Genomic DNA, 20173 nt, shown 5'->3' with positions numbered 1-20173 from the left:
TGTAAAAGTGTACCTCTAAAAAAATTGTGTAGTTATGTCATTAAACAAGTAATAAACCACTTTCAATTTAAAGTGACATCAACAATTGAACAAATGACATTTGATACCTGAACTGGCAGTTACACTATAACAGAATTATCTTCTGCTAGTACAGTGAATTTGTTGTGTACTTCACTGGGCAGTTACACTATAACAGAATTCTCTTCTGCTAGTACAGTGAATTTGTTGTAAACTTCACTGGGCAACATGAAAGAAAAGATGAGGTCTGAGAGCATCCAGAGAGCAAGCACAAGCTTCTATACTTACTAAAGTAGAGCATCTTTAGCCTTATCTTGCCACACTGTACAACAGTCCCATTTCCTTACCTTGATGTCTTGGTCCATGAAAGCAAGACAGTTATCTTTTTGACCCTTTCTTAACTGGATATGTAAGTAATCTGTTCCATAACCTTGGTGTCTTGGTTATTTGGAGTATGCAAGACAAAAGGAAAGCACCAAACGTACAGGAATGAACAGAGCTATACTTCTGTATGTGCAGAGTCTTCAGAAGCTTAACCAGGGGGAAATAATTTTGACTGGGTCTTTGCCATGCAATCTTGAGTGTTCAAAGAGGAGAATAGAAGCTTTTAACTGGTTTTGGGTTGCATGAAATGGCTGATTTTTAGAATTAAAATGTTTGTACTTCTAGGTAAGTTAGACAGTGAGGGGTATATATTGATACATATGAAAACTTCTTGGTCCTTCTTGAGTTTGAATATATTTTCAGTCCAAAAACTAAGCAGCAGTAAAAATGTATTTTCCTAGCATTTTAAATCTCAGGAGTGAAGGTACTGGGGAATGTCTGAAGTAGCTAGAAAGTGTCTTATGGCAGCAGTGGTGACTGACCGACACCGCTGTTCTCCACGGAGCTGGGCGAGGTGCTCGGACTGTGCTCTGCTGTGTTCCCACTTGAGCTTGGGGTCAAGGGTTCATGTCCTTCAGAATTCTACAGCATTTCCTGAATGAGAGGGGGCATCGAGCCAGGAATTTCCATTTTCAAGGTAATTACACTTTCTGCACTTTTAGCACTGATGCTGTGATCTGTGATTTTCACGAGGATCTTTGGAAACATGTGAGGCTTGCTGGGTCGTCTTTTTCTGATATAAATTTTTAGTGCTTCCAGCAATGGTTCTTGTAGCTTATCTAATTTTGTTGGTTCCTCAAGGTCCTGGCGGTCTCCACAGATCAAGCAGATGGCGCTGAGAAGGCCTGTCTCCGTGTCGTCCATCTCCAGATGTAGGATCTGGCTGGCGAAGGTGAATACGAGGTCGGTCAGGAGTCTGATCCTGGTGTTGTGCATCTGGGTTCGATTCAGGGTCAGGCCATCTGAAAACGGCATGGTGTCTTGCTCTGGGGTATACCTGGTGCAGATTCTCAGAATCAGGATGTCCAAACAGGCTGCCTTCAGCAGGGTGATTTGGTCTGCGATGGTCAAGCCGGTGAAGCCTGGTAGACGTTTAGCAAACTCCATGATCTTAATAATGCACTTGGTAGCCAGTTCACTGAATTTGTCCCAGAGGCCCAGGTCCAGTCGGACTCAATGGTCAGCACTGGAATTCCTGTTCCTGAGCCTCGCACATGCCCAACCTGTGCGTCATGACCGAGTGGGAGGAAACGCCCACCCTACTCAGCAGCTGCTCAAACCTCCGCCTGGGGTGCCTCCTCCAAAGGAGATTTAATTGAAGATATCAGGGTGGTTATATCCATGAGAACAGATGGATATTGAAACAAATCCTTTCATCAGTTTCCAATTTTTTTTTCAGTCTATTCTTCACTTAGTTTTGAAAAGCCAGGTTTTGACTTTCAGAAAAAAGGGAAAATCTTAAACAAATGACTAAATATGAGACATATATAAATGAAACAGAAAACAAAATCTGATTCATTCTACTAATGTCCTACTTAATCCTCAAAGCCCAGAAATCTCCTTTACTCCAAAAAAGGATTTCAGTTTCTATATCATATGGGAAGGCCATTTCTTCTCTGTGTCAGGGTGTCTGAATACTGATTAACTAGATGTCATAATAAAGATGGTGGCAAATTTTCTTGAGAGAAGTCAACTGACAAAGTTGTCCAAAGATTACATTCTCTTGGAAATGGGTAATCATTGCAAGAATAGCTCAAATCCTTTGCTCTGTGGGGAATAAAGTTTCAAATGGGCAGTGACTAACAAGAGATGGTTCATTCTAATCGAGGCTTTGCTGAATAATTGGAAGTCATTAATGCTAATGCTATCAATGGATGAACAGACAAATCTTGTGGATGATATATATATATTTTGTTTGTTTGTATTGTTAGTCACTTAAACATTGTTCACATTTGTTAACGAAAGTACCAGATTTTTCAGTGATCTGGTTTTTGAGAGGTAGGTTGTAGCCCAACAGTTGAAGCAGATCATCATGGAGGTGGGGGCAGAGTTTGTTGGAGGATGGCCTGAGAAGGGCAGCAAACCTGGGTCTTTTTTTCCTGTGCACATTTCAGACAGACCAAAGAGTATATATTTTTTCCCTAATGGAAGCGAAGGATTGGCAACATTAGACATGGCTTTCTGCAGTTCAGATTTTAACTCAAATACACATTCTTTGTGGGTTAAGACTGGGCAAGGAATGGAGGCCATGGGATAGTTTTGACATGCCTCTGGATTAAGAGATAATTAAAGAGAGAAAAAAATCAGGGCAGACAATATTAGATAATGCCCAGACAAAAGTATCTTGTCCACTGAATCAGAGAAAGCTCCAAGTGAGGCCATTTATAGTCAGAGTTCTTTTCATAATCCAAGGCTTACCCAGTTGGTACTGACCGTATGGGATATATCTTGAGACATTAAGAGGGCCTTACCTCTTACTTATCCTTTCCTGTTTTAATTTAAGGGGAGGAGGAACTCATCCCCATTTGCTTAAATGTTTTTCTGATTCTATTTTAGAAGGAAGTACCATGTCCTCTGAGATCATTTCTGATTCTTCATTATTGACCATGTTTTTAGCAAGATGGAAACATGAAGCCCAAATTTCGCTGATGTTAAACAATTCATGAGTAACATTTTCAATATCATCAAATAAGTGATTATCATTAGAAAATTCATGATTTTCATCATCAACAGTATCATCATCATTGCCATTATCCTCATCATATTCATTACCATGATTGTTGTAGTAATTTTCCTCCTCTTACGGTACTACCTCTTCTGTACAACTGGTACTACCAGTTCCACAGGCCAAGACAGGTACCTTTTACAGAGGCACAAGGAACCAACAAAGTCAAAATAAATTTTAATATCTATTAAATACATAAGCTATTGCTATCTAAATGAATTATCAGCATAGTAGATGACAAAAATATTTTTGTCACTACTTTCCAATAAAAAAATCATGTCTTCTTCTTAAAGTAGCCCCTCCATAGGAAAAAAGCCATCAGTGTTCTATAAGTATAGCTATATTTATATATTTAAGGAGTCTTAGCCTACTCAAATTTACTAGACATATTTAATATCAGCAAATACTACGCCCCATGACACTGATTCCAGGAGTGATTTAAATTATGTCTGGGATCATTTTGAATCAGGAGAAACAATGATATTTTCAAACTACTAGTAATTTTTTTCCCCCCTCAGGTGCACTGAATCACACTTTTTAATCAGGGTATCAATACACTATAATATCTAAACTCCATCCAGAGAATAGTAATGTTTATAAAAGTTCTCCAAAATTAATTAAGGTTATGCCTTGAAAGGCAGACCAGTACTTTTATGCCATGACATCTAGCAACTATGTCAATCAATGAAACAACTGAAACTTCCAGTCTTATTAAGTTAATCAGTTCTTTACAGACACAGCCAATGACAAACTTAACTAAATTGGTCCCAGTTTCACACATTAAAGCGTAGACATTTTCAATGACGGATATAGCAGTTTAGATAAAATTATTGTAGGCATACGGTCAAAATATATTTTCATGCCTCACAATACTAAAAGAAAAAATTATAAAATTTAAGAGCTAAAATCAATTGATCATAAATAAACCCATTAGTAAAGACATTGGCTTAATAAATGCTTCTTTTAACAAGATAGCCATACTAGTGCTATCATACAAGGCAAACTGTGTTACATTCATATACTGTATCTTCAAATAGTTCTTAATTTGTCTAATGCTAGAAGATGTTAATTTTTATCATTTCCTATCCTTAAAAGTAGCAAATAGTATTTTTTCAAAGTTTACTATTTTAACATTAGCATTTAACTATTTTAACTAATAATTTTTACACAACCATGAAATCAAATTAAAAAAATAATGATTTTACTACTGAAAAGAATAAATCTTTCTTTACTAGCTGAGTTACCACAATTTATAACATTTTACAAACAAAAATACTCATACATATTAATTTTATCCTTCTAATTTTTATTCTAAGATTGGAAATTAATTTGGGCAAAGGACACATTTGTTTCATATAAATATTCAATTTATAAAGTGGATTCATTGCATAAGTTAAGATTTTGTTAGTGTTAACAATAAGTGTATTTTCTTGATATATAATAAAACAGAATAAATATTGAAATACTTTTGTGCAATTAATGAATTGCTTATCCCATCTGAAATTAGAAGAAAACCATCTCTCAAGTTACTTTGCTCTATATTTAACATAATGTTCCCCTTCTAGTTACATAGATAAGAAAGTAACTTCTACACTGAAAATTAATTATAATATTTTGGGAATTATAAAAAAGCATTATTACTTCATAAAATCTCTATCAAAGGTGCTAATACTTTTTTTGGGGGGGTAGGAGTTTATTAATTAATTTATTTATTTTTGCTGTGTTGGGTCTTCGTTTCTGTGTGAGGGCTTTCTCTAGTTGTGGCAAGCGGGGGCCACACTTCATCGCGGTGCGCAGGCCTCTCACTATCGCGGCCTCTCTTGTTGCGGAGCACAGGTTCCAGACGCGCAGACTCAATAGTTGTGGCTCACCGGACTAGTTGCTCCGCGGCATGTGGGATACTCCCAGACCAGGGCTCGAACCCGTGTTCCCTGCATTAATAGGCAGACTCTCAACCACTGCGCCACCAGGGAAGCTTGGTGCTAATACTTCTTTATGTGCTAATACTTTCCCACTTATGACTCCTAAAGTTTAAGAAACTGTTCAAATTGTATTTATTGTTTAAACATTTGTGAAGTGTTCTCTCATCTGGAAATGGTCATCGTTTGAAGGTTTGGGAAAGTGTTCAAAACACCCTGACTTGTCCTTGGAGTTACTAAAAATAAAAAAAAAAAAATCTGCTCCTACCACACTAGGCTGTGCAAGGGTGGGCTAAAGCAGTAGTTCTCTGCTAAGGAAATTCCAACCCCCTCCCCCACACAGGGGATATTTAGCAAACTCTGGAAATATTTTTGGTTGTCACATCTAAGCAGGAGGGTGCCACGGGGACTTAGTGGGTAGAGGCCAGGTATACTAATAAACTTCCTACAATGCACAGGACAGCCCCCATCCTGTCCTACCCCATCTCACAAGAGGGAATTATCCAGCTCTAAACGTCAATAGTGCCAAGGTAAAGAAACCCTGGGCCAACACACTGAGAATTATGATCCTAAAAGGAAAAGACTAAATTGTATCCAAATGCAAAGTTTTACTCTGAAATCAGTATAACTACAATTATACTTGTAGGATCCAGCAAATAATCAGAAGAAGAGCCTCAGAAATATAAATGGAAAGAAACGAATCACATCTGTGCATTAGAATCATTTGTACAAACATCACTTTTCTATGGCAGTAAGCCGACTATAAACATATTTTCATATAGACTATCTTATCTTGTGGTTAATTGTATTTTTAAAAACTCTGAGATCACCAGTAAGTAATACCTAATTTTATGAAAATATAAATGGTTTAAATGTTTCCAGGAGGAGAAGCTTTTGACTTTATTTGTATGCTAGGCCAGAATAGCAGCAAACTAATTTCTATTTGTGCCCAATGGAAGTACTATTTAAAATTTCCAAGGTTTACACAGTAGCTTGAAATTATACACCTATAATCAACATTATACACCTAAAATCAACACACATTTAAAATGTAATACTTGAAATTAAGTGAATCCACCTAGTGTCTAATGATCAGATCATCTGATACAGAACTGGAGAAATTTGATCTTTGGTTACCAACTAAAATTTTAAAATCAAGTTTTGATTCAGGTTCCAAGACACGTTCTTATTCAATAAGAGCTAAAGCTATAGATGACAAAGAAAAACTGAACATTATGGGAAATATTATATATACATAGAAAACATTATTCTATTTATCTGATATGAATAAATGTCCAACTCTTTATTTTACATTTGTTAATTTAAACATGGTATTTTTAAATGTTAAACAATAATTGTTTATTATTTCTAAAATAAAAAGGGTGAATATATTTGATTGGTGACAATATCATATGAAAAAACACAGTGGTTTAAACATCTAGGGTTTTGTAGATATTTTCATAATACTATAATTCTTAGTTTCATGCATTGCTTACTGAATTATTGATGTACAGTCAGTAAACATATGTTTATGACAAAATATAAGAAATTTTCCACAGCTCACTACATATGTTAATTAATTTGTATCATATTGAAAAATAATGGATAACCCAGTGGAGAGTACAGGAAAAAACAAGAGCATGACGGCAGAATTATCACTATTTTCACTCTACCAGAAAGCTGCTCTACTTAAATCCCTTACTTATTATAACAATGCCTTTCCCTTATTCTACTAAAAGAGCTGTCATAGATGGCAAAACATATGACAATTCTTGACAGTTAAGGGTTATAAAATAACTGCTTCAAAGTATAAAGTTAGTAGAAAGGAGTTTTTGGTTTCACTCTCTTTTGAATTGGGACATTTTCGGGGTTTTACCTCCTTTTTTAATACCTACATTAAATAAAGTTTACCAAATAAGGTCATAAATAAGCAAAGGTATTTTCAGTCCCTGTGCAGCTACAAGTCTTAGTTTAAAAGGGTGGGATGAGGGGGACAAAAAGAGGTACAAGTTTAACCATAATAGGAAAATACTGTGCATTTGGAAAATCACATCTTGATACGATTTTTAGAATAAAATGTTCTCAAAATCAAGTTCTAAACTATAATATCCACAAATACATTCTGTAGCATTAATAAGTTACTTTGATTAAAGGATGATAATTGGGCAATGTGGTAAAAGAAAACTATTTTTTTATCTTGACTAAGAATTAATGTAAAGGTCTTATATGCCAAAGCCAGTATAATATTACATTTCCCCTCTGGAAATCAAAGCAGAACTTAAAATTGTTGGTATCCACAGCCTCTGTACGTTTTCACAACCTCAGTAAGCCGATAGAAGAAAAATGGTTTAAGGAAACATGTACAACTACCAAAAAATCTGCGAAGTGAATGTAGCTACATCAAAATAAATTGTTAAAACAGGAATCTCTTTATCAATGATGCCCAGTACATTGAGGTTTGTGATACCTAGAAAGTCCAATTTGAAATTCCCTTTAAAAATCCCTACTATTCTAAATAAACACACCAATTTGCTTTGACTGTCCTCTTAGAAGGGGGAAGATGCTGCTTCTTGTAAAATATTCTATATATAATAAAAACCAAGGACAAAGCTGCTACAACACTGATCAGAACTAGAGGGGATTTTACTAATAACAGGAAAAAACATCTAATGGAGATGTGAGTTTATCCAATCCCATGAATAATTCTGGAATTTAAAGAAGTTTTCTGGGAGCCTTTTTTTAAATTGAAGCATGGTTGATTTACAATACTGCATTAGTTTTAGCTGTACAGTCTGGGAGTCTTGACATACATTTGCTGAAGTAGAAAATTTCTAGGAAATATTTTTAAAGTATTTTGGAGAAAAAAGGTAATGGGAAAAGATATGATTCCCTTAAATCTGATTATTAACTATAGAATAACAAAGTATTGACTACAGTTTAGAATGAATAATTTATATAGAATTATGATCAGTTACTTTCATGCACATAATAGCAAGACAAGAAGCCTGAATATTAAAGTGATGCTCAAATTATGTTTTGATTATCAAACTATAATTTAATGTAATCACAATTTCTCAAAAATTTGACAACTTGGGATATATATTTTTGAAGTATAGCAAAACCCTATTAATGATACTAGACTGGTAAACATTTAATAAATACTGGTTTTAAATTCCGAAAAAGACATTCTTCTCTGATCAAAATCATTTGTGAGAGGAGATATGGGGATATATGTATACATACAGCTGATTCACTTTGTTATACAGCAGCAACTAACACAACATTGTAAAGCAACTATACTCTAATAAAGATGTTAAAAATAAATAAATAAAATAAAAGCAGGTACTAAAAAATAATCGTTTGTGATTTGGTAAACTGCCAAGAGGTGGAAGAAAAACAATTAATATAAAGTTAAGGAATCTAATAATAAGCAATTTGCACTTTAAAACATCATTACTCTAAAATCAAATGTATACTATTAAACCTTTGGATTATTAAACTAGCTGAACTCTATACCACATTTTGTATTTAACTTGATTTTTATTACCACCAGAATTATATAGGTTTGTAGTGATTGCTATTAACTCTATTACCTAGATACTTGAATCTAATTCAATTATTTTTATTAGGGACTATACTAAAATATTCAATTTATCTCTAAGAATTAAAGGCAAGTTTCAAAATAAACATACTTGAAATGTGTTTACTAATTCATTGAATCACTTTTCTTTTCATGAATAATGTCATATAAAAGAACAGTAATCCTGATATGCGCAATTGACTTTTAAAATAGAATTCTGCATCATATCTGGTTCTATGAGTCAAGGCATATAGGGCAGTTAGGGGGTGAAATTTAAATTTATCTTTAGAAAAATGATTAGCTCAACTAGAATAGGATATGGGCACTCTTAAGTCACCATCAGAATACACCTGATATATGTATACAATATATAATATATATCTCCTGATGGTGACCTAAGTGCCCATATTTATCTATCTAAAAATATATATTTATATTTAGTATGTATGTAAAAAAAGTTCAAAACCCTGAATGAAGTCCAGGCAAATCCATGAAGAAAACCAAAACATATGATGCAAAAATAATTAAATGATTATTTGTGACATCATGTTTTTTAATGTTGGTGAATGGAGAAACAACAATGGAGTACAATTTGATACTGCATCCAAGTATCCATTATTATTCTCAAATCAGTATAATGAAGGAAAATATAAACTGTTCTTTTAAAAGTATTTATGAAGAATATGTCCATGCAGATAAAATCACTATTCTTCTCTTACAAAAACCACTCAAGGCTCTTATCTACAATCTAATTTTTAGTTCGAAAAGATGTGCAAGAGGTTCTCTAACTCATCAACTGTTTAGGCTGTACTCAAATGGCCTCTAGATAAATAGGTACTCAGGGAAAACAGTGTAAAAAAGGAGAAATGGGGTAACACATTTAACTTCTTAAAACCTTAATTGTTTAGAACCTTGGCCAGAGGCTAATCCCTCCTAATTTTTGTGAGTCAAAGCTTGGAAGCAAAGGACAGATAGCCTTCATATATTTAAATAATGATTAAGGAAATCATATGTCCAAAATAAAAGAATTTTAAATGAAATTACATCTGCTTTCCATGCCATTCTCTTGCCTGTTTAGCTTTAGTGAACACTACATGAGATGAACAATGCCAACTCAGAAAAGGATTCACCCTACATAAATTTGATGATAGCATGTCTGCTGCCAGATAATTCTTCACAAGCCAATCTTTTGCCAATTGAGCTAACTCAGAATTGTTCACCTGAGAATTGTTCAGCTAAAATAAATGGAGAGTCCAGTTTGAGTTAGTGCAAGTAATAGTTTACTTCATTAATATGCAGGAAGTGGCAGCTTTCTGGCTCAAGGTAGTTCACACCTTTAGGAAGAATAGGAAACATAAAATGGCAAAGAAGAAATTAGACATTTTGGGTTTTATGTATTGTGACCATATATTCTTGTGTCCCTGTTTAATTATTAAGAGGTGCCCTTTCACTTTTAAACTTGTCCTTATTTGGAGGATAAATTATGTGGTTAGCCTCATTTTATACAACAAAAGTAAATAACAGAAAACCAGGTGAGGATAAAATAGAGGCTAAAACATATATATACACAAAGATATGTATAAGGCACCCAAAGATAATTCTCTTTTTAATCTACAAATTGAATCTGAACTCTACAGGTCAAACCGTTTGTCCACTGTGTCTGTGGAAATCATTTGAGAAAGCAACACTTAAAATAACTACAAATATTGCCTAAGCAATAATCAAAATAAGCAGTTATCTTTTAAAGCAACTAGGACAGCAAATCCACTTACTTGTGAAACAGAAATTGCTAATGTGTGAAGTCATAGAGTTATGCAGTCAGTTATGTGCGGGGAAAAAAAATCTTCCAATATCATAGTAACACAAAATACAAGAGCTGTTGTCAGTAAAAAGAATTGTGGACAACTCATTGTGGCAATGCACTGCAAATATGGGTGAATCAACTATCACTAACCCATTGGAGCAATTAAGTTTAAGAAAGCTTAACAATTGTGGCAGATGAAACAATTGTCAGAAAACTGTGTAGCAAACCATGAAGATACTTTGAAATAACTCTTGAGGTTATCTAAAACAATAGTTTATGTTTACTTATAGCTGAATCTAATTAATACACTATGCCTTAAAATGGGGAAACAATACAAAAATAATTGCTTAACCAAATACCACAGTTGTCTCATAATATCAGGAAGCAATTTGGTAAAATGCTATTTTTACATTAATCAATACTCAAATAAGGCCAGCCACTAGATTGTAGGGTATGTAGAAGATTATCTCAGACAGGAGTCAATTTTTTGCCTCAAACCTTTAACAGTCTAGATTACAGAAGGCCAGACATAGTTAAAATGAGATTACTATTTACAAAATACCAAATAAAACAAGTGGAGAAAAATTTTAAGTTACTTTAAACTACTTAAATTTGCCATAGTATGATTATATTTGTGTAGAATATACAGCTCAAGAAGTCATGTCTATTAGATAAATAACAAAAAATCAGATTTCTAAGAGTTAAAGGGATTAAAATGTCAGTTTTATTAATCTAGCTATTTTGCATGTAAACTGGTTTTCTATGTGAGACCTCTAGCTTTATAAAAATCCGTTCGTTTTACCAATTAGGTATTTGATCTAAAGCATCATTTGAAGGACTAAAGCAAAACTCGAGACAGCTAAATATGCCTGAAAACTCAAGACGGGTTTTCTGGAGAAAATAGATTTCAGAGAAATGTCTAGAATCCTAAAAGCTCCAGATGGATAAGCTAGTTCAGCCTATATAGAAGCCATCCAACAATGTTTCAACTCAGTGTCATATATATACCATCCTCAATGAGGAAATTTTCACTTTTCCAGTCCCATGAGTACTCCTAGTTAAAGATACATTCCCATACCACTACAATGGCTTCCAAAGGCTTAAATATGATAGGATGGTCATTGCTACTTCTTCGACTTAGAAAGTTCTAGACTGGTTTTGGAATCTAAGATAATGAGGTATTTGAAGGGGTGATATGGTTTTGAGGAAAATGCTATGGCTATCTGTAGCTGATCCTTTAGGAATCACTTTCCTCAGAGTAAAATTAAAAAATTTGAAGGCCTCCTGAAACTCACAAAATCTGTTAAATATTTAAGTCCTCAGAGAAAAAGCAGTGTGACACCACTAAATGAAGTCAAGAATATAATAATCAAAATCAGAATTTTATAGATTTTTTTGTGTATTCAACCAATCTAAGTAGCCTTCATTTCATATTTACTTATGGAAGGGAGTTGAATATCTAAGTTAATCGAATATTCATTACTTTGTATAATCTAAACACGATTATATTTTCCTACTTTTTGATAGCTATATGCACTCTCACATTCATCCATACAATCATTCAGTGACTTCAATAATGCACTATGTTCAACTAAAATTAATCTATAAAGTTCTACACTTCTTTATTTATAATCCATTAAATTGTTTGTTTTTTTAATTTTTTCATCTCTGGATTGTTTAGAGCATCACTTTGTTCTTCTGTTAACTATTTATTTCATTATTTTCCTTACTGACAGCAAAGCTCTTCTTGTCCCTGACTAAGCTACTTTAAATGGATGCTTCTAAGCAAACTCTTGTGCTCAGTGAATATAAGGGCCCCCTCCTAAACCAGGAAAACATACTAGTATCCATGAAAGTGTCGTTCTAGCAAATATCCTGCTGCAAAAATGGCTTTTGAAACCTATTTAATTTAGAATGATTAAAAATTTTAAAATTCAAATTTGTTATTATATATCTCTCCTACAGAATCCACTGCAGAAAGACAATTTTGACTGACTTACAAGAAAAGAAATAGGAAAATAGAAAAGAGTTTTCAGTGTGAAAAAGAAAAGACAAGATAGGACATCTAATTTTTTTAAATGGCATATGAATGAGATGTAAATAAAGCAATTCCAGATGGTAGAAGCTGTATATGAGAAAGTATTCACATTAGCAATATCACAGTCATATGGAGGGCCAGGAGGAGGGAAAGACAAATGAGGAGAAGGAAACATTTGATTCAAGAGACAAGTTAAAGAAGGTAAATGGAAGTTTGTTTTAAATTAAACTAAGTCAAGAAATAAATGTGGAGCCAGTGGCACTGATAGAGAAAGAGAATAATGCTGTCATATATTCCTCTGTATACATATATAAAATATGTGTGAAAAGTTTAGGTTGTAAAATAAGGTTTTTAAAGAGTATAGAGCATAACTTTAGAAAAGTTGGAGGAGACTACAATCTTAAACCAGAGAGCAAAACCAGTAACTACTGTTTATAAAACACTTTTCTTCAAGGCACTCAGCAAATTGTACGTATTTTTCTTAATTCATTAATTTTTATAATATCCCTGCCTGTTAGATAAAGATAATTTTATTTTCACCATTATATAGAAGAGGAATTGGAGGCATAGACGACAAGTTTAAGAATTAAGATAATAGAAGGACTTATGTAATTACCACCACTAGCACAGGAATTAACATTTTCATCAAAAAGATTTTATTTCCAGTCTTGAAATTGTTTTTCAGATAAATGTTGTCAGAAAGTATCATTGCCACAATTGCAGACTTAGTAAAAAATAAAATATCATGAATTAATGAGAGTGCTGGGTGAAAATCTACTGAAAGTAGATTGGGAAATTTTAACTTGTCTGAAACTATGAACACTTAACTATAATTCCATGTTCTTAATGTCAGAATGACCAATTCAAGGTAAAATGTTCTTTTAATACAATAAATGTTTTCTTCCTTACTATCATTAGTGTAGAAATATATTCCCCATAATGTCTTGTTATTAAGCTCCCTGGGGACAGTGACTAATTTTCAAACGTATTTTTATCCCTCAAGACTTTGTACGCTGGGCACTCATTAAGTATATGTTAAATTTAGATGACTGGAATTAGACTTAGATGTTAGTTGGTAGTCAGTTACCGTTACAACTAAGAAAATACTTAGTAGAACAGCTTTCCATTCTTTAGAGCTTTACTTCATTCTATTGGAGAAGCTTAAAATAATGGAGTTCTATATTTAAAATAAGCAATAGGATAAGATATGTTCATGAGAACATCCTCCATAAAATAAAATTCCTGGCTAAGTGAGATCTCAAGGACAAATGTAAATTAGGTGAGAAAACCTAAAACTTCATTTTACGCATTCAACTTTTAAAACTACTTGTGTTGTTGAATAAAACAAAGTTTAAAAGTAGTTTTTTCAAAAGGTTTTTTATTTCTATTTCCTATTCTATAACCTTATATTACTTTTCTTAGTTTACCTGCAAGTTTACAGACATCTACATGCAGCAATTAAAATATAAACACTCTTTCACTGTGTTAAAAAAGAAGCAATAGGTTTCTTATGACTGATTATCTAGAATTACATCTTACATTTCACAGCAAATGAAAAATATATGGACAGCTATAGTTTTATTGTTTTAGTTGCTAAAAGACACATTTCTGTGTGCTTGCATGTGGATATTATATTTTGATGCACTGAGCTCTCTAGTAATGAATATTTAACTTTTTATGAAGAAAAACAACCATTATCACATAATTGTGGAATAATATTGGTGGAGATATATTAATTTCTGCAAGCAAAAGACCAATGTATAAAGAACACTTCAAAGATAGTTATTTAAGTTCTGTGTTTTAAAATTAAATTGAACTTAATACTTTCCTTCCTCTGGTACCTTCTATGTGCATTCAGAAACTAAGACACTTCAACAAAGATATACTAAAATTTAATTTGTGGTCAAAGCAGTTTATTTTCTCTATTATGCTATCGAATTATTCACACGTTTTTACTGATTTATGAAGATGACTAAACTGATAAATGTGAAGGGAGAATACTAATTTCTTTTGTGTTTGATTTTGAAGTGAGAACTATTTTTCATATGCATTTTATATTTTTTGATAAAGAATAATTTCTTCAAAATTGGTCCAAATTCACATAAAAGCATAAAGCATAAAGCTTGGTAAAAGCATAAAGCTATTTAAATTATTTTATTGATCGAATTAAGTCAAAATCAGAAATTTCCCCCCAAATGACCTTATTGCTTTTATCATCACTTCTGAACAAGATGTTATCACCTCTGGTACAAAAGTTTTACCAATCCATCATTTTTTTTTGTCTAAGATTGAATGAAGGATCATAATTCAGTTCACTAAGAGTGTTGTTATACAGTCAGTATAATGTTGTATAGATCAAAAAAATAATTTATGCTGAACAAACTACACACATTGGAATGTTTATTAGCTCAGATTTTTAGCATCAATCAGAATTATGGGAGCCAAGTAGATCTGTATAACCAAACCTCGTGTTTTCATGAAAGAGTTATATAATTTTGTCGTATAATTAAATATATATTTGATAGATTTTAAGTCTTTCCCTTTGGCAGGCACAAAATTAAACATAAAATTGTTTTTTATCTAGATACAGTGAACAATAGAATAACAGATCAATATACCTGTGCCTAATAATAATCCATGTAAAGTTTAGCAGTATTTCTTATAGCTAGTTGCTATTATCAGGTCAAAGGGCAGAATGTGAGTAAATTAATCAAAGTTGGGGAGATACATTTGCTCTTCAGAATCTTAGTTTATAAATTCTAGAATTGAGCTATCTAAAATGTCCTACATACATGTGTTGCATGTGGGACTATTAATAACACGTGTATTTAATGAAAGACATTAGTGGACTATATTAACCAGGACTCTGATAATAGCAATGAAGTCAAAAGTTACTTAATCCTATTAGTGTCACACTCTCATTGTAATAAGACCTGACAACATTAATAAAGATCCATTTATGAAGAGAATGAGTTTTATGTTGTCATTTTTCCCCACTGGAGGTGCACTTTGATAATAACTCCTAGCTTTCAGGGACCTAACAGTCATTAGCATTTGACTGTCACCTTTTTTACTTTTTAGCACAGATCAAAAATGTTAATCTGCACATCATAGAATTCAGAGAATATAAAATCAAGTTATCTTAAAGCTGAAAGGGTGAACTTCCAAATAAAACTTCATTTTATAGTTGAAAACTGAGAAAATCATTGTATTCAAACTCTTCTGAATATCTTTAGAGGCAACTTAGCTTTCTAAAGCAGTTAAATACATTGTTTGCTATAGCATATTATGTATATTATAGCATATTATAACATTGTTTGTTATAGCATATTATGCCTGCAATGGCATTAATGAATTTTACTCACTCCTCCTGATACTACACACTACTTTGATCTATGGATACATATGATACAGAAATATTAATTCCTTTAGAATAATAAAGTTTGCTTGCTCTTTAGCTCCACGATATATTATTTGATGTCTCATTCTTGGCAAGTGTATTCAAGGTTACTAAATCTAATGGTAGATAGAATTTTTACAATTTGGATTTTCTAACCCCAGATTTCAAAGCAAATCTAAGTCTAACCTAAGTTTCATAAATCCAAACTCTTGATCAACAGGCAATATGTTTAGTTCTCATTTAGTTTTTAAAGTAAAAACCAAATATATCTTATTTTAAACAAAATAGAAACAAGGTCCCAAACTTTGATTATGTGAAAAGACTCTGCCCAAGATTAATTTTTTTTGAGGTGGATGTAAAAGATGAGGATGCTTTATGAGATGGGCAAAAATGTGTGAGGGCTTTGAGTCAGGTCACGAATCTGAGAAAAATTTGATCTTCACGCTCCGTCAGCACAGTCAACCTTTGAAACATTGTCATGCCTGCCTCAAGGGGACCAATCAACACATTGCCACTGGGCTAGTATAGAAATATTATTGCTGATATATGTGAGGGAAGATGAAAATCTGAAGCAGAAAATGAAGACATATGCAACATCATTACACAAACTAATTTCCCCTGAGTTCCAACCATGGAAAGAAGTAGATCCCTGTGGTTTATATCCATATCCTGAGTCAGATTGGGTGCTTGAAGTATATTTCTATTTGTGAATGTAGTAGCTTCCCTGACAACAGACTTAGAATATGAAAAAAAGCTTTATAAGTAACAGGCTGACAGAATAATAAGGTGGAAGTTAGAAAGACATTGTAACTTTCTACTCCTGGACAACAGCTCTGTCAAATACTACTAGGGCTCAGTGGTATATATTTATTAGATTGATGACACATAGATGCAGATAATTATATATATAGTATACAATATGTATGTAGGTATAGTGTACACATAGTATATACTATATACCATGTATAACATATATTTTAAAATATATTATTTAATAACATTTAAAAATTATATGTTTATAATATATATATAATATTTATAATATATAAAAATGGCATATATATACACATATACATATATGTGTGTATATAGAGATATATATAGTTATAGGTCTTTAGCATAGCTAGTCCAAATTAAGGGAAATTATATCAGAATATCATGTGGAATTCTCATTATACCATGTCTTTACTTGAGACAGGGAAAAGGGAAGATTTCACTTCTGGATATTTTTTTAAGTGGCAATTCACATCAAAAACTTTTATAGATGAAGCTTGTTTTTTCTTTAGAGTAACCTAACCTCTCAAAAATTTGAAAATTAACCTTGCCAAGATCATGTGGATAAGTTTCATTTTACCATAATTTTCTTTGTACTAAGCAGAATCACTTGGTAATCATGTTATTCATTCATTCCTCACTTTCTTTTTACTTTGTCTTTTTCCATTTTCTTCTTCTTCTTTCCTGTTAAACTTGCTGTGATCCTCACCCTCAAGGTTATCTATCTGTCTCTTTCTGTCAATCAAATCTAAGAGTCAGAAGACGTTATTCTGGTTCCCAATTTACTAGTCATATGATCATAAACAAAACAAATTATTACCCTGAAATGCAATATCCACATTTTTTAAATGTGTAATAATAATGCTTTCCTTGTTTATGCCAAAGCACACCTAATATCATAAAATGCATAAATGAAATTAAAATATTTATATATTAATTTTTTGAAGATCAATATTGCACACTTTGCCTTATGTTACTTTTTATTATATGCATTTTGATACATTTATCAAATACCTTTATTTTCAGTTAATTATCTTGTTAATTAACATAGATTTGTTAATAGCAAGACAATTGACCTAATTTTTCCTAGAATTTTTCCCTATATCTCCCCCTTCTCTCCCTTCGTTATCTGAACTTTTCATATAAATTTTATATTTCCTTAGTTAAGATAAACTGTGATTTTGCTATTCTTGTCTACTCACCAAAAATAGAACAAGTTAACATTAATTAAATTCTCAACCTATTCTGCAGGAAAGATCTTTTAAAATAAATTAGTATGGTTGGCCTACTTACTTTCAAATTATAACACTTTTTAAAATTTATGGATGAATCATAACATGTTTCTTTTTTTTTCTTTTTATTTAACCTCCCTATCCTCCCTCCCCCAGTGTACATACCACTTTCATGACAGGACCTTTTCGCAAGTCAAAGTGCACTCAGTTAACCCATGAGATGGCCCTCTGCAAGCCCAGGGCTATGCTTTGTGTTCCATAATTATTATTTTTAACAAGCAGTCAGGACAGTATTTGCCCATTGGGCCAAAAAAATGCCCCAGTACTTAGGTACATCACTTTTGGTTTATCACACATTCTAAAACAGAATGAAATTGTAGAGCATGTCTATTTCTAAGACTCATCTAAGAACCTCTAGTGAGCCTGTCTTTATGTCACTTGCTGATAATCTTTCAAAGAAATTCAAATGAAAATAGATTTTAACAAACCTAAATTAAGCCAGTGGGTTTATTTGTTTTTTTTTTTTTTAATTTGAATTTGTTAAGCAGCTTTCAAGACAAATCAGAAATTTCTTGGAAGTTCATTAAGCTGCCCTGAAGGAGACATTACAAAATTATTCTTTCAGTAAAGCACTGCATTTCAAAATAACACATTTGTCAGGATTGTTGGGTGGAGAGACCCTATTACTAATTCCTGATTTAAATTTGGTAAGGTCCCATTTTGATTTGAATCTGTCAATTTTTATTTTCCAAATAAATTGCTTTTCTTTGTTTAGGCTGTGCTCTCCAAAATAGTAGCCACTTACCACAGGTGGCTATTAAAATTAAGATTAATTAAAATTAAAAATTCAGTTCCTTGGTAACAGTAACCACATTTCAAGTAATCAATAGCCACATGTGGCCAGTAGCTACCATATTGGATACCACAGATAATAGAACTTCCGTCATCACTGCTGGACAGTGTAACTGTCCAGTCATCTACTGGACAGTGTAACTTTAGAGATAGTATCCACTCTGTTATGCAACTTACTGTTTAAAGTAATAAGCCTCACATTTCTATAAACAGTCAAATGTTTCAATGCATCTCGAAAAAACTTCTATGCAGGTGTATCTACCCTCTACTTAGTGCTTATTCTTCCCAATTCTGCCCCTGTGAAATTTTTTTTTTTTTTTTTTTTTGCTGTGCGCGGGCCTCTCACTGTTGTGGCCTCTCCCGTCGTGGAGCACAGGCTCCGGACGCACAAGCCCAGCAGGCATGGCTCACGGGCCCAGCCGCTCCGCGGCACGCGGGATCCTCCCAGACCGGGGCACAAACCCGTGTCCCCTGCATTGGCAGGCGGACTCTCAACCACTGTGCCACCAGGGAAGCCCCCCTGTGAAATTTATATCATCAATCTCATATTATGACTGGAGAAACTAAAAGTAAGAAAGATTAAGCTGGAGGTGGCTTGTCTAGTCGGTGGTAAGCACAAAATTGTGATCTATATCTTTCTGACTCCTGCATATTTTTGCATTTCATCAGATAAGGAGACACCATTGCAAGGACCTTGCTTAGAAATGCTTATTTATAAATCATCCATCTGTTTTCAGTTTTTACTTCTTATATTCACACACAAATCTGCATTTCACTTGAAATCACTCAAAAGATCTTCAGAGTTCGATTTCTGAATGTATTTATAAACAAATATATCTTCACAACATATCAGCTTCATCTGAGCAGTTTTCCAATATTACACAACCTCCGTGCTAAAACCTTCAGATGATATTCATCAAAATATCTTATTTATGTGTTCTTTGAATAATTTTAACATTGGTCATTATGATAATCATAATCTGGTAATGCATAGTCAGAAAATGTTTATAAAACTTTGAAACTTGCTTGACCATATCTATATTATACCTGCACATTTGTTCTTTTACACATTTGCCAAGATCATTCAAGTGCATTGTACTATATCACATACCCCAATCTGAGTTTTCTACTACTCTATGTACCATATAGCCAATTAAAAATATTCTCCCATTCATTTGATAAATGCAGTCTCTCTGCACATATTTCAAAGAATACCAAATATTCCATCTATTCTTCCCTCTGCATTTACCACCCCAAGACCCAAATCAAACCAAAATAGGTTCCTTAGGTTAACTGAAACTCTTTGACTGAAAAATTGACTTACCCTTTACTGCAAATGAATGCTCTGTGTTTTCAAAGAATTGGAACAAAATGAAAATATTTAACATTAACAAGACATATCTAAAATTTAATCTCATTTTGTTGCTCAAGAGATGCTTAAAGATCT

General features: G+C 33.0%; 1 protein-coding gene and 1 pseudogene across 1 annotated transcript in view; both read right to left on the bottom strand.

Annotated features, from left to right (window-relative positions):
- Positions 1-20173, bottom strand: part of PCDH11X (protocadherin 11 X-linked) — a 757630-nt gene that overhangs the window by 683728 nt on the left and 53729 nt on the right. The window lies entirely within an intron of this gene.
- Positions 862-19871, bottom strand: LOC136142711 (retinoic acid receptor beta pseudogene; annotated as a pseudogene).

This window comes from Phocoena phocoena, chromosome X (assembly GCF_963924675.1).
Source record: "Phocoena phocoena chromosome X, mPhoPho1.1, whole genome shotgun sequence".
Taxonomy (NCBI): domain Eukaryota; kingdom Metazoa; phylum Chordata; class Mammalia; order Artiodactyla; family Phocoenidae; genus Phocoena; species Phocoena phocoena.
This window is presented reverse-complemented; position numbering and strand designations above follow the sequence as displayed.